This window comes from Schistocerca americana, chromosome 7, assembly GCF_021461395.2.
Source record: "Schistocerca americana isolate TAMUIC-IGC-003095 chromosome 7, iqSchAmer2.1, whole genome shotgun sequence".
Taxonomy (NCBI): Eukaryota; Metazoa; Arthropoda; class Insecta; order Orthoptera; family Acrididae; genus Schistocerca; species Schistocerca americana.
The window spans coordinates 222076538-222093487 of NC_060125.1; the positions used below are offsets into that span (position 1 = coordinate 222076538).

Consider the following 16950-nt stretch of genomic DNA (forward strand, 5'->3'; position numbering starts at 1 on the left):
CTGGTGAACTGACCACAAGCTACTTCGTATCCGCATCCAGTGACAGCTATCAGTTGAGGACGACACGGCGGTCGGTCTGTACCAGTAGGTCTTTTGAGGCCCGTTCGGATGGAGTTGAAAATGTTTTGGCTCATGTTTGTCTATAGTAACGAATATAAAATACACTACTGGCCATTAAAATTGCTACACCACGAATATGACGTGCTACAGACACGAAATTTAACCGACAGGATGAAGATGCTGTGATATGCAAATGATTAGCTTTTCAGAGCATTCACACAAGGTTGGCGCCGGAGGCGACACCTACAACGTGCTGACATGAGGAAAGTTCCCAACCGATTTCTCATACACAAACAGCAGTTGACTGCCGTTGCCAAGTGAACTGTTGTTGTACTGCCTCGTGTAAGGAGGAGAAATGCGTACCATCAGGTTTCCAACTTTGATAAACGTCGGATTGTAGCCTATCACGATTGCGGTTTATCGTATCGCGACATTGGTGCTCTCGTTGGTCGAGATCCAACGACTGTTAGCAGAATACGGAATCGTCGTGATGATATCGGGTGCCATTGGTTACACGTCTCGGTCACCTCTCGTTCGCATTGGCGGCACTTTGAACAGTGGACGTTACATTGTAGATGTGTTACGAGCCGTGGCTCTACCCTCCATTCGATCCCTGTCAAACCCTACATTTCAGCGGGATAATGCACCACCGCATGTTTCAGGTCCTGTTCGGGCCTTTCTGGATACAGAAAATGTTCGACTGCTGCCCTGGCCAGCACATTCTCCAGGTCTCTCACCAATTGAAAACATCTGGCCAATGGTGGCCGAGCAACTGGCTCGTCACAATACGCCAGTCACTACTCTTGATGAGCCGTGGTATCGTGTTGAAGCTGCATGGGCAGCTGTACCACGCTATCCAAGAGCTCTGTTTGACTCAATGCCCGGGCGTGTCAGGGCCGTTATTACGGCCAGAGGTGGTTGTTCTGGGTACTAATTTCTCAGGATCTATGCACCCAAATTGCGTGAAAATGTAATCAGATGCCATTTCTAGTATAATATATTTGCCCAATGAATACCCGTTTATCATGAATTTGTTTTTGGTATAGCAATTTTAGTGGCCAGTAGTGTATTATTCAAATAAAGGACAGCCCCCGTGGTGCTTACGTTGCCAAAGTATGAGCTATCTGTTGTTAGAGCCGTGGACAAGTCTTGAGGTTCAGTGGCAGGTGGTGAGTGAGTGGACGCACTCCCGGCAGGTGGTGGTGACGACGACGCCGGACCCGCGGCTGTGCCCGCTGGCGCCGCCGCCGCGCAGCGCCTCCACGTCGTCGTCGTCTTCCTCGGCGTCGGCGTCGGCGTCGTCGGCGCGGCCGGCGCCCACGTCCTGAGCGGCGCGCCCCGCCCCCGCGCCTCCGCCTCCGCCTCCCGCCGCCCCCGTGGCGGGTGCCGCCGCCAGATGGACCCTGCGGCCGGCGGTGCTCGCCCGCCCCCGCGCCTCCGCTTCCGGCCGCCCCCGTGGCCGGCGCCGCCCCGCTGCGCTGCCTGCCTGCCGACGCCGCCGCCCACATCCCAGATGGCCTCCGCGGCTAGTGCCCTGTCATGAACCGATCACCTCGTCCCCTCCGCCAGAGCCTTCAGCCACGACAACGTGACTCGCCTGAAGCCACTGGCCGCCACGTACCATACAGACGACCCAGAAGGCGCCGGCTGCTGACCCACATGATGCCTCCAGATACGTTAGGTACGTGGTCAGGTATTTTCATTTCATTTTATTTGTGACCTTTAGTATGATACAATCAGACAGCTTCCGATACGTGACCTGCTACAAATCCCAGTGTGTAGCACCCGTTTTAGCAAGTAACAAATAGATTCTATCACACACACACACACACACACACACACATACACACACACACACACACACACACACACACACACTCACACAATCTGATTCCTAGCATTTGATAAAATGTTTACATTATTTTGCAAACCTGTAAATTAAATCGTGCACCAAAATGACAAAAATCACGGGATACCATTCAACATCGTGTCATACCTCCTTTGTCCAGCGCAGTCCAGTGACTCGATAAGTCGTAGGAAGTCCACTGCAAAGATTTTGAGCCTCTATAGCAGACAATAATTGCCAAAGGTTTTGCTGATTGGTCTTTCTTTAAATTTTCTTGTATTTCAGAAAGTTTTATGAAGGCAAAAGGATCCTTAGTGAAAAACGTAACTTGTCTTTTAACCTCATCAAATGTTTTCGGTATTGACTTTCATACTGTGTTGCACAGTGTGATGTAAGGAATGTGCAAAACATGGGACATATGGAAGTTTCAGAAGCTTTGCAGCTGGCTTCATATTTGAACTATTGTCCATCTCTATAATACTTATTTTAAACTTCAAGTTATATTTGGCTTAATGGCCTTTACCCAGCTCGAAATATTTTCTATAGTACGCTTTTCCTCAGATTTGATGCAGTTTTACCATCTACAAAATGTGCTGTAAGTGTGTACATACAAATATTGTTTGTAGTTGTCCACTTGTCATTGATCATCAATAAGAAATGTCCTAATGCCAGTAATAAAAACCAATGATCATATTAGCGTCAACATTAACACAGTCGTTTAACAACTTTACCTATTTTACATAACATAAAACATTGTAAGTATATGAATGTTAAACTACAAAACTGATTGTACTTACCGTTGATCTCCTATTATGATTTTCTCATTATATTACATTATGCTTAGTAGGTCCTTGAAAATGGCTCAAACACAGAAACTGCATTAGTGAAATACAAACAGGAAGAGATAAAAGCGAATATGGCGTCATTCAAAGAAATTATAGAATCTGTTGGTTCATAGTACAAGAAATCAATAATTTTACTTAATGTGACTGCCTTTATATCATTGACAGACTTGCTTATATGTTTTTTCGAACGAAAATCGGTTAAGAGTGAGGATGTCTCAAAAGAAACCGAATCAGGACCGGGTTTGGAACCAAACGACAATGGCAGATTGAAATTAGGTACTCACTTTGATTTCCTGTTTTGAGAGCTTCATCTGAAGTGGAAGCAGACATTGGTGATCATTATTCATAAGAAGTGATTTTGATGCAGTTTCTGGCCACATTGTTCCAGAAGTAGTGTTGTGTGATTTAATATTAGATAGGTCTTCAGGTCTGAAGAGGAGCCAGAAGAACAGGAAACTACTGCTAATGGCATTTTACGTTTTTAATCTAGATTGGTAAAAGCATATAATTTATGACTTTCAAGTTTTATGAATGAAGGCAACATGCTTGACTTACATTCTAAGATTTTAAAAAAAATTAAAGTCGAAAAATTGAAATACTTCTATGAAGAAGCACTTTTTAAATAGTAAAATCTTAAAATGAGAATACATGTACATTCAGTGTATTCAGTAATGTATAAATGCACTAATATATATATGAAACTTAATAATATAGTATATATATATATATATATATATATATATATATATATATATATATAACGTTACAGTAAATAATATCTAAGGTAAGCTTAACTTGAATGAAGAGCTGTTACTCAAAATATTCAAGTCAAGCTGTGAGCTCAATCAGGAATGAGCCACAATCACTGTGAGCTGAATCAGTGAGTGAGCCAAGAATGCAAAGAGAAGGGCAGCTCCTGAGTCACTCTGTGTATATTCAGAAGCAGTGAGTAGCTGCTAGGAGCTCAGTGAGTTAATGAGTGAAGAGCAAAATCACAAGTCAGTCACATACAATACAAGTCAATGAGTGAGCAACGAGGGCAGTGACTCATGAGCGTTCTGTCATCAACTCTGTGCTCAGTAGGAAGTGGTAGGGGAGCCACAATCTTCCGCTTCAAAGAGCATCACCTCATGTGGTGCAGTATCGAATGGGCCAATATGTCAGCTCATTGTGAGCTGCCTTTTCAAATCAAAAGCAGAAATAAAAGGCAAGAAAGTGTTTTATGCATTAATACAATGTTCTAAGGGAGTGATATTTCTATTCTTTTCGTGACTGACAAAAGCTACTCACAGTAGCAAACTATCTAAACTTATATCTAATGTATTGTATACAGTGTTTCTTTTGCAGTCATAGTGATTAATTCAGCATGCTGAGTGGGATTCTGTTGCAGTCGCCTAGAATCTTTGTTCTACACACTGATATCACTGGGAAGGCTTTCCAGATCTCAAGAGCTACTATTACTTTTTCCCGAGTCACTGATCACTCACTCTGTGAAAGAATCTAGCTCTTTCAATCAGTTCAGTAGTGGATCGCCCATCTCTAAAGTGATACGCATTCAGCAACAGACCAGTGCAGTAGTTGTGGAAGGCTACTCTGGGAAAACACAAAAACATGAAAAGTCTGAATGTCTGGACACTAGTCACTACTGGGATGTAATCTCCAAGCCAGGTTATCCTCATCACCATCGCAGTATTCATGTCTGAGGGGAAGAAAAGACTACAATTGAGTTCTGAGGTACCAAAGAGCAATTGTCTATTTTTTAAGAAGACGAAGTAAGAGAGTCCAATAAAACAGTTTCCTTGGAATGTCAATCCAAACTACTTGGTTTATACTGAAAATCAATGACTTATGTTGTCCTGGAATGTTCTTTCAAGAATTAAGTCTGAGAGGCTATGATCAGTGGAGAACTGGGAAATTCTTGAGGATGGATTGAACATGATGTGGTGAGCTTGAGGATGGTGAAGATATAATAAGGTGGCAGCTTGAAGGTGGTTGAAGCAAGGTCCAGTGAGTCGGTAACTCAAAGATGGTTGTAGTGTATGGACATTCCTTGTTCCACAGCAGGATGAGCTACTAGGCATAACTGGCGTAATCCCAAAGCGTGGACTGGCTGCAGAGCAGACGGTCAGCAGCCTAAATACTTGGCATGCTGAAGAATTCGCATGTCATTTATGAAAGCAAGGTAGTACTGTAATGCCAATGCTGTTTGTGGCGATGCTTATGGCTCAGGTGGCGAGGCTGGCGTCACACAGTATTGTGGCAGCTGTTGGAGTTTTTTTTTGAAAACAGCCTTGTGCATGTCTGTTGATGTGGACTGTTTTTATCTGATATCCAGAGGAATAGTCACTAGCAGGCCCGTGAGCAGCACTCCACGGTACTTGACTGAATAGTCACAGTGAACGTTGCATGTGTGTACAGAGACTGGCAGCAGGCGCTGTAAATGGCAACTGTGGTATATCTGTTCATCATGATGTTCAGCTTCCAAAAGTTCAACTTCCAAAAGTATTTTGTGCCTGAGAATTTTAGAAATTAGAGTAACCCGGTGGCTGACATGTGAACCTTATGGCCTGATCCTCTTTGATTTCCTTTGCACGTACAGAATTGGAAGATTTGTTCACAGTTGTTGCCTAAAGCAGTAAGATACAATCCTCAGTAAACCTCTAAAAAAGTAACTGTGAACATTTAAAGATTTCTGACAGTGTAATGAAGTCACCAGCTTCTTATATAGCACGTAAGTCTTGTAATCACACTGGATTCGCATTCGGGAGGCCGACGGTTCAATCCCGTCTCCGGTCATCCTGATTTAGGTTTTCTGTGAATTCCCTAAATCGTTTCAGGCAAATGCCGGGATGGTTCCTTTGAAAGGGCACGGCCGATTTCCTTCCAAATCCTTCCCTAACCCGAGCTTGCGCTCCGTCTCTAATGACCTCGTTGTCGACGGGACGTTAAACACTAAACACCACCTTGTAATCACAGAGCCATAGGTTTGAATCTCAATAGTACTAAATCTATTTTTTAATTTTTTAAAATATTATATTTATTACCAAATAGAAATGTTAATTAATTAATAATGAATCACAATTTACAATAAAAGTGCACCTTTTTATTTTTAATTACTAGTCATATAAAATGTGAGTACTGACTTTAAATAAAAACTTGTTGCAAATATGTAAAATATGTAATTAAAAGTAAAACACATATTAAACTAGAGACTGAATGTTATTGTTGCTGTAAGAAACTTTTTTCATTTAACGACAACACAGTTGGTATTTCATTATAATTTTTTAGTTACTTCTGTGCCATTTCTAATTAAAAACAAGGAAAATAATTTATTAAAAACCATGATTCAATAATTGTTCGTCTTTAATTGATTTTCGATTTGATAATAATTATAGAATTCAGATATAAGTTGAAAAAGTAATTGCTACTCAGATACAAACCAGGTACTTCATGATAGCAATACTCACTCAGCTATTAGCTGTAGTGTTAAAATGCTTGATATGCTACACACAATTTCTTGTTTGTATGGCTGTCTTCCACAGCAGCTGTTATATATCAGTAATTGTTGGTTTTTCTGTATTAAGCCTAAGTGCTCTATCGACTGAGTCACACATACACAATTCATGACTCATCCTCACAGTGTTACGTCCACCAGTGGTTTATCTTCTAGAAAGTTTTCCAAATAAAAGTTATTACATCTACAATTACTTTCTTGCAACATTAAAGTGATGAATTTCTTTTTTGTTAGTACATTGTTACCAACATCATGCTTTAAAATAATATCTTTGAATCTCAACTAGGACTCCCTCAGGTAACAAAGAACTTTCATATGTTATCTGCTTGACTAAATATGGCACCTTAGCATATCCTTTGCCTTCTAAATAACAAATTTTACATGCATACAAGATTAAGCACAAGATCCTGAATTGTGAACACTGTAAGGTGGTTCTTCATTTCTGTCAGTTAACTGTTGGTCTTCTTCTGAAGGAACACTAACAATTAATGTGTATATTCATCTTGCAAATACGCAACCCTGCATTTTTGGTTAGCCAGAACAGAAGTCAGATTAAGGAATACCTTAAAACTGAAATTTTGTGTAATGAAACTGGACTGAATGTTTGCTTAGCATTTACTTAAATTAAAACAACAAAATTTAAGTTATAAATATTGGAGTCTCTGTTTCCAGCCTCTTTATTACACACTTTTTATAAGTTATACAGCGTATACTGTCTTCTCAATCTGTGATGTAAGTCTTATTAAGAACAAGTTTCGCTTTATGCTAAAGCATCTTCCGAGGTCACTATAACAATATCTATCTTCGTACAATTTTGTTTGCTAGGTTCATGAACAGTCCTCATGCTTACACTTGCTACTATTAATAGTATTAAATTATCACTACTACTCAATGGTTTTTTTTTGTTTCTTATGTCATTCTTCACGTTCTTCCCTACATATGTGGATGGATTTCAACATGCAGCACTTGCACTAACACTTTATATATTACATTTTTTGTTGTAAAGGTCGACTGTCAACTCACCATTTAACGTACATTGTTTTGATTTTGCAGAATTAATTTGTCTTTTATTTCGTTTTGGTAGAGAAGAAACTTCTGCTATTGATGCCTTTGTGTTTATGTATTTTGACTAATGTGTGTGTTTGTGTGTGTGTGTGTGTGTGTGTGTGTGTGTGTGTGTGTGTGTGTGTGTGTGTGTACAGGGCATCTGTCCTTTCACCTAAGTAATGGTGACAATTTTCACTGGCGTTTCGCCAGATATTTGCAGTTTCGTTTTTGCAATATAAAACTGGAGGCAGCCCAAACAAATACTGCTTATCACCTCTTTCTTGTGATATCCACGATCAACGGAAGCCGTCGATTAGTTTCCCATCGCAAACAAAATGATTTTTAAAGTCGATGTTCATGTGCCCATTCGACAGAGCTGGACAAAATTAATCTAGTCCGATATTCATATTTTGGGTGTGTATTAAGAGGTTCAGTAAAACGCAAAGAATAAGCATACTTCCACAGTGACAGCGCCACTCCGGGCTGAGCTAACTGCTACCGTCATACGAAAGTGCTGCTCAGTCGTTGCTGGAGTACTAACTATTCTTCATGTTTCACTGTTCCTGTCAATATATATCTATAAATCGAGTAACGCACGAGAGAAAATTGAGATTGCTCTGTAAATGGGCACGTGAGATTGCATTTTAAAGGTAATTCGTTTGTAATATCAACAGACGGAGGCTTTCTGTCGACAGTGGGCGTCTATGAAAGCCAGGATGAGCAGGATTTGTTTCGGCTTACCCCAGCTGCATGTTGCAAAAATCTGGTGAAACACCTGAAATAATGCACCTGATGACACGTGGGAGAGACACTCAGCCTGTATCTTTCTTTCTTTCTTTCTTTCTTTCTCGGGGCCTTTCCCACTTCAGCGTGGGGTCGGCCTTGTTAGTATTGATTTGGCAATGTTTGTTGCAGAGGGTGGTTGGATGCCCTTCCTGCCACCCCCCCCCCCCCCCCCTGGGACGAAATTAGTGTACCCCAGTTGTCTGTGTCTAGTGTAAGCCATGGAATTGTGTGAACATTTGTCAAATGTTTGCGAGTCGTGTAACTGAGGCAGAATTTTGGGACCAGCCCTGTATTCACCTATCAGGATGTGGAAAACCGCCTAAAAGCCATGTCCAGTCTGGCTGGCACACCGGCCCTCGTCGTTAATCCACCGGGTGGATTTGATCTGGGGCTAGCGCGCTACCTGAGAGTCCAGGAAGCACCACATTAGCACTTTCGGAGTTATATATCGGTGAAAAACAGTCTGAAAAGATTGTAAGGGTATTATAGAGGAGCTCTGCTGAGAAGATATTGTTAAGAAAAAAGTTCGATATGTTTCGGCGTTTTTGAGTTTATTATCATTTAAGTTAGCCAATCAGGCAATTCTACACGCAAATTCCGGTGACTTTCCAGATACAATTAGTGTCAGTAGTTCTCATACCGAAGATATTAGCTCACAAGACCGCTCAGCATTTGGCACGTGTTTGAACCTTACTGCCACGCCACGTCCAGTTTCAGTATTGCTCTCTTGTTCGGTTCGTGAAACCAAATAAAGAACATGTCTCTGGCAGGCTGCTTGAATTTGAATGTGTAATGGCCTGATTAGCACAATGTATCGATTTTTCCGTAACAGATTTTCGCAGAGGAACCTGCAACACCCCTACAAGCTTTTCAGACCGTTTGTCACCACCCTGTATATGTAGTGATATCTGTTGTGTGTGTGTGTGTGTGTGTGTGTGTGTGTGTGTGTGTTTGAGAGTTGAGCTCATATGTCTAGTATGTCCTTAGCAGTGTGTAAAGAAATTGTTGCTTTACTATGGTACAGTGGTAGTGATCTAGAATGCGTACATTTTCTTGTTTATGTGACACTATTTTTGTGGCTTCTTGAGGGACTCCTCTTTACTTACTACATGTTTTATTAGTTTAAATAATATTTGGTTGCCAAAGTTTGTTTTTACTTTGCTATGCAGTTCTTTTACATTATTTCCATTTCGATTTGGAAGTTCGCAGAAGATGTTTTTTGTTACTGAATCTCTTTTCATTGTGCCGTGAAGGTGTTGTTGGTGTGTGTGTTTGTAGTGGGTGTTGCCAATTTCTGGATTTATGTGGTCTTGTGATTCCTGTTTTTAATTTTTTTTATTCTCTCATTCAGTTCTGAAACTAGAAATTTTTGATATCCATTACTTTTTGCTACATGAATCGTATGTGCAACGCCTTATTATAGTTCTGTTCATCAAATGGTATGAAAATGGAAATGAGCGTTTGGCGTCATTGGCCAGGAGGCCCCTTTTGGGGCAGGTCCAGCCGCCTTGGTGCAGTTCTTATTACATTCGAAGCCACAATGGACGACCTGCTCGCCAGATTGGGATGAAATGACGATGAAGACAACACCCAGTCCATGAGCGGAGAAAATCCCTGTCCAGCTGGAAATCGAACCCAGGCACCTTAGGACGGTAGTCCGTCACGCTGACCATTCAGTTATCAGGGCGGACCATCAAATGGTGCTTTGTTTAGTTGGTGAACCATATACCTGAGAGCTGCTTGTTTTTCATACTGGGCGTGGTTAGATGGTTTGTGCAGTATTATTTCTGCTGTGGTCTTTTTTTTTTTTTTTTTTTACTGTACATACTGAATGAGTGTAAGCTATTTTCCTTTTTGGTGGATACATCTAGGAATTGTATTTGGCGCTCTTGTTCTCTCCCTAAACTGAACTTCATGTTTCTGTGTAGTTGGTTTATCTCTGTGTGTGGTTGATCTAACTTATTTTTTGGTTATTTGCCAATCACAGTATTGATCCATGTATCTCTAACAATATTTTATGCTGTATTTTCCTGGCACTATTTTCTGGAACATTCTTTCTTAAATTATGTTCATGAAGGTATTTGCAAACATTCCTGAAATGAGGATCCCGGTGGTAACCATTCTTGTGGTAAGAAGAACTCTTTATTGAACTAAAGTTGTTTCTAACAGAAATGATGTGTAAGAGTGCTTATCCCCATTATGTGCTACTATGGTAACATTATATCTAGGTCTCATTCTAGTATTTTGATTGCTTCTTTTTATGTGAATGTGGAGTGCACGTTTTCTACATTAAATGAGACCGGAATTCTGTTTCTGGAATATGAAGTCTTTTTTGGTGATTATTAGTTCTTTTGTGTTTTTTACTATTTTGTCATTTGGTGTTTTCTACTGCCGTGTAAGTAGATTTAATGGATTTCTGGTGATGGTGTGTGTTTGGGTGATTTTCTTTATTTTACAACTGGTCTAACATAACTATTTACTTTTCGAGGTATTGGTTGGCTCCTAAGTTTTGGAGCATTAGGCTCCACATGTGTCATATGAGCTTTCTGTCTGTCATCGAGTGTGTGCTCTACAGTCTTTAAAACATTTTTCTTTTTGTATGGAAAGCTGCTGTTTGGGACTGATTGTAGTTCTGTGATTTTATTCTGTGAAATGAAATTGTGTGACTTGCTACTTTCCATGAGATCCACAGTTGATCCATGAGAAATAATGTGTTCCCCTTGTCCACTGTGGTTATTATTAAATTTTCTGTGTAGTTTTTCTCTAAGGGTTTCCAGAGTTTTAGCTTCTGTGTTTATCTGTCTCTTTTTTTTATGCTCATGTAGCTATGACACTTTAAATTTTTTTCATATCAGGTCACTTATAGGACTATATTTATGATGTCTGTGTCCTTCCTCTGTCTTTAAGACAGTATATTGGATAGAATAAACACAGTACCACTTGACAAACACAACTATAATAAGGAGCTGAACATAACACTTCAGATAGCAAAACATAATGCATAGCAAAAATTACTAGTAATTACTAGTTACAGAACTGAATAAGAAAGTCCAGAAAAACATAATAAAAAAACTCAACGCCACACGTATCCAGAGACCTATTACATCCATCACAAGCACACACTCCAACAACGTTACGACTGCACAACAGGGACACTACACTGATAAGGTGGTACATACTCACGTATAGAATGAAGCTGATGCACAGAATTGGGGAGATCAGCAAGAAACAAAGAATAAAAATAACGTACAAAAGGAATAGCTCAGTGCAGAAAGGTTTAAGTAACAAAGATGAGACCGACGTATATCAGAAATCTGGAATTTTTCCAACTCCAGTGCAATGATTCTGATGCTCTGTGCTAGGGCAGACCAGCAGAACACTTGAAACAAGGTTTAAAGAACGTAAAAGAACATGGAAGTATGGCATCAGCCATTCAACATATGCAGAACACCTCAGACACTGAAAACCACAACCTTACCACAGTAGAAATACATGAGAATAGTCGGGTTCAGTAACAAGAAACAGCTTCTGGCCATACAGGTGAACTTTCAAATCCGAAAGGCAATAATAAGAAAGAAACTCATACTAATTGAGGAAACAAACGTTAGCAACCCAACGTTATTTAAACTAATAAAAGTTATTGTAGATAAAGAAAAGCCTTGTAAATGCCACAAAAATAGTATTACATAAACAAGACAATTCACCTACTCTGAATTACCACGACTGTACCATAGTAAGGCAATAATTTATGGACACAGAACACACTAGCCATTTTAGCTCTCCTTACACGCACACATGAGCGATCACGCGCGCTTGGACATACACAGACACACCCACTCACACCTACGCACACACACAATATACATATATCTCAGGAAATAAGCGTCAAACGAAAAAACTACAAAGAACGAAACTTGTCTACCTTGAAGGGGGAAACCAGATGGCGCTATGGTTGGGCCGCTAGATGGCACTGCCATAGGTCGAACTGACATCATATATATAGCTGTAGCAGATGCTTCTGCTACCATCAAAAGGAATAATAAATCTTGTATTACAGTGGAAAAATACGGTATAGCCTATATAACTTGAAAATTGGATAGGTACTCTCAAATGAAGTTCGAAGTAAGCCAATTCAGCACCACATCTGATTTTTGTAGTGGAGGGAAGAAGAAGATCAACTGATAATGCCACCAACTTCGAAATTCAAAATTTTCCTGTTTGATTGGTTCATTACCAACCTATAACCTATCCAAAAAAATCTTACAATGATATTCCCAGTTGTCTTCTGACGTGGTAGCATAGAATCCCATTTTATGGTAGTCAGTTTGCTACATATTCCGTTGACACATTTGAGACAACTCGCTATAACGTGAAAGCCGTCACTAAGTTCACAGTTTTATACGATTTCTCAATAAAAGTATGGCTAATTACGTAACTGTATTTCAAGTTTTGCTTTAAATAGTTAATTACAATCAGATCAAATAAATGGAACTTAATTACACAAAGAAACACCGAAGCAACTGTCAGAAACAATTTTCAAAAATTTGTTCTGTTAAGATGTTTTAATGTGAGTGGAGGTTACAGTACTGTTATATTACCTCATCAGAGGAAGTTAGTACACGTTCCTTTCCGAGTCTCATAAATCTGGTCTTTCATTACCCGATTCGTCATTTAATCTACAGCAGGTTGATGAGCATAGTGCACTTCTCATGTCGTGTCGGTTTCCTTCCAGAGCAGCGCCACACAGTGAAGAGACGCGCCCAGACCTCACCTATGGCCTCCTCCCACTGTCTCCGCCAGACGTCGTGAGAAGGTAGCGGGGAATCCCCGAGATGCCACAGCCCAGTGTCATCTGCCATGTGTCATCCGCACACAGTGGCACTTGAGTTTCCCACAATCCATCCTCGGTATGCCTTCGTCCTCCTGTGGACTTGGTGAGTATCGTTGGAGCTATAAGGTCACCCTAGCACAAAGGTTGCTTAGGAGTTGGGTATTACGATACTCAGTACCTTGATTACCAATAAAAATGTAAATAGTTTCCTTTGCTGCTTCTTCCACAGTTCACATTCAATGCGAAACGTGATACGTAATACCAGCATGTTATAAATCAAATAGCCAAATCCATCTTTCAAATGTTTCTCTGGCTACGTGCTGGTGGTTTAGAAAGTTATTCTGTAGCTTTCCAATTCCATGATTGTGATGAACTTAATTCTTGCTTAGGGAAAAAAATATCAGCTGTTAAATTAAGACATGGACTAAACGTAATTTCAAAGCAGCTATCATGCTTCAATAGGTTTCTAAAGTTACTTTCGTTATATAAAAGCATCTATTTAAAGGGTAGATTATAAAGGAATTTTTTGTCTGCAAATTTTATTTTTATCTTTACCCAGATGTGGTTGAGTAATGGATAATACAGATGATTTACACTGCCGATCCTTAACATTATCACCACTTACTTAATAGCGTGTTGGTCCACATTTGGAACGACGTATAGCCGCTATTCTGAGTCACATACCTTGGACTAGTTCTTGGTAGGTCTCCGGAAGCACGTGAAACTATATGTCGATGCACGGGGACACATTTCTCGTAAACTAATAAGGGCTGGCGTTTTGTGGGCGTGGAGCTTGGACCCAGATAAGATCCCACATCTGTTCCATTGGATTCAGATCAGGCATATTTGGTGGCAATACATCAAAGTAAGTTCACTGTTATGCTCCTCAAATCACTGTAGCACGATTATGGCCTTGTGACAGTAACATCCTGCTGAAAGCTGCCATCGCAGTCTGGGAAGACAACAAGCATGGAGGAATAGTAGTGATCTGCAATAATTTTGTCGTTGACCACATGTCTCTTGGTGCGATTACTATCACAGGCCATAAGCAAGTGCAGGTGAATGTCAGCCGTAGCGTAATACTGCCCCACCGTCCTGCATTCGGCTTACAGAGAGTAATCAATGACCATTTACTTAGTTTGCATTTATCGCGAGTCTCTCATCCAGAGCAAAGTCCCAAGCGACTGGAAAAGAAAACACAGGTGACTACTGTATATAAGAAGGGTAAAAAAACATAATTACAGATCAAGATCCTTAAAATCTGTCTTTTGTAGAATTCTTGAACACATTGTGATTTCGAATATAATAAATTTCCATTAGCCGGAATGCCTTACGTCAACAAATCAGCACTGATTTAGAAAGCACTACTCGTGCGAAACTCAACTTGTCCTTCAGTGAGATGTTATCCTGCGAACTAGAGATGGACGGAGACATTCAGATTTCATAGTGCTAGACTTCTGGAAAGCGTTTGACACGGTACGCTACTGCAAACTGTTAACAAAGGTAGGAGGATACGGAATAGGTTTCCAGATACGTCACTAGCTCGAAGACTTCTTAGGTAATACAACTCAGTACGTTTTTCTGGACGGCGAATGTTCATAAGTGACGAGGGCATCGTCTGGTGTGCCCCAGGGAAGTGTGATAGGATCGCTCTTATTCTCTATAAACAGGGCCATTACAAATGATTGAAGCGATTTCATAAATTCACTGTAACTCCATTCATTGACATATGGTCACGACACACTACAGATACGTAGAAAAACTCATCAAGTTTTGTTCGGCTGAAGCCGCACTTCAGATTTCTGTCGCCAGAGCGCTCGAGAGCGCAGTGAGACAAAATGGCGACAGGGGCCGAGAAAGCGTATGTCGTGCTTGAAATGCACTCACATCAGTCAGTCATAACAGCGCAACGACACTTCAGAACGACGTTCAACAAAGATCCACCAACTGCTAACTCCATTCGGCGATGGTATGCGCAGTTTAAAGCTTCTGGATGCCCCCGTAAAGGGAAATCAACGGGTCGGCCTGCAGTGAGCGAAGAAACGGTTGAACGCGTGCGGGCAAGTTTCACGCGTAGCCCGCGGAAGTCGACGAATAAAGCAAGCGGGGAGCTAAACGTACCACAGCCGACGGTTTGGAAAATCTTACGGAAAAGGCTAAAGCAGAAGCCTTACCGTTTACAATTGCTACAAGCCCTGTCATAGTCAAACACTTTGAATTTTCGGCGCGGTTGCAACAGCTAATGGAAGAGGATGCGTTCAGTGCGAAACTTGTTTTCAGTGATGAAGCAACATTTTTTCTTAATGGTGAAGTGAACAGACACAATGTGCGAATCTGGGTGGTAGAGAATCCTCACGCATTCGTGCAGCAAATTCGCAATTCACCAAAAGTTAACGTGTTTTGTGCAGTCTCACAGTTTAAAGTTCACGGCCCCTTTTTCTTCTGCGAAAAAGACGTTACCGGACACGTGTATCTGGACATGCTGGAAAATTGGCTCATGCCACAACTGGAGACCGACAGCGCTGACTTCATCTTTCAACAGGATGGTGCTCCACCGCACTTCCATCATGATGTTCGGCATTTCTTAAACATGAGATTGGAAAACCGATGGATCGGTCGTGGTGGAGATCATGATCAGCAATTCATGTCATGGCCTCCACGCTCTCCTGACTTAACACCATGCGATTTCTTTCTGTGGGCTTATGTGAAAGATTCAGTGTTTAAACCTCCTCTACCATGAAACGTGCCAGAACTGCGAGCTCGCATCAACGATGCTTCCGAACTCATTGATGGGGACATGCTGCGCCGAGTGTGGGAGGAACTTGATTATCGGCTTGATGTCTGCCGAATCACTAAAGGGGCACATATCGAACATTTGTGAATGCCTAAAAAAACTTTTTGAGTTTTTGTATGTGTGTGCAAAGCATTGTGAAAATATCTCAAATAATAAAGTTATTGTAGAGCTGTGAAATCGCTTCAATCATTTGTAATAACCCTGTACATATATGTTCTGGCACACTGCATGAGCAGCACCCAAAGGATGTGCAGCGCTGCGACGCTGATTGCTCATGATACTGTGGCGTACGGTAAGGTGTCGTCGTTTAGCGACTATGGGAAAATTGGATGATTTGGAGATAATTTCTGTTTGGTTTGATGAATAGTAGCTTGCTCTAAATGTGGAAAAATGTAAATTAATGCATGTGAGTACCAAAAACTGTATCGTAATTTTCGTATAAACCATATTTAGGGTAACGTTGCAAAGCGATATTATGAAGTGGGACGATAATGTAAGAACGGCAATAGGAAAGGGGAACAGTCGACTTCGTTTTATTGGGAGACTTCTAGAAAAGTAGAGTTTTCCCACCACATATAGACCATTTGTGGGACACATTCTTGAGTACTGTTCGAATGTTTGGGGTGCCCACCAGTTCGAATTAAAGGAAGACTTCAGAACAATTGAGGCTGGTTGTTAGATTTGTTATTGGTAGGTTTGATAAACACGCGTGTATTACGGAGTTGCTTCGCAAACTCAAGTTGGAATCTTTGGAGAGAAGACGTTCTTTTTCCGGTACAGTAGTAATAAATTTGTATTCTGGGCCCGTCGCGTAGTATACGTCTTTTGTGAAGCGTTTAATTATAATTAATGATTCGAGATACGCTTGCTAAGTCTGACTGCTTTTATTTTACAAATGGTCTGTTTTGGCAGCATTGCTATGATGTTCTGTGTAATCAATGATAGATACGTTTGGTACGTTATTTCTATTTTATAGGTAAATTATTAAACGAATTTCATTATATTTCGATATACAAGCGACAACGGTGTTCTTCCATTGTCTATTTGCTTGTTAGTTTCGTTCCGCTGGTGTTATCCGTTTACGAAAATAGATTACAGTGACATCATCCAGCGATGGCATAACGACATGCAAATCGTGGATAAACAGTACTGCATGTAGCCATACTATATCACTGGATTATCTGTAAAACAAGCTGTCACAAAAATGCAGATCTAAAGAACATAATA

General features: G+C 40.7%; 1 long non-coding RNA gene across 1 annotated transcript in view; it reads left to right on the forward strand.

Annotated features, from left to right (window-relative positions):
• The first annotated feature begins 1544 nt into the window (after positions 1-1544).
• Positions 1545-16950, forward strand: part of LOC124622645 — a 32606-nt gene continuing 17200 nt past the window's right edge. The window contains exons 1-2 of the long non-coding RNA XR_006980666.1: positions 1545-1741; positions 12831-13032. This is a non-coding gene — a long non-coding RNA (uncharacterized LOC124622645). The remainder of the gene's footprint in view (positions 1742-12830; positions 13033-16950) is intronic.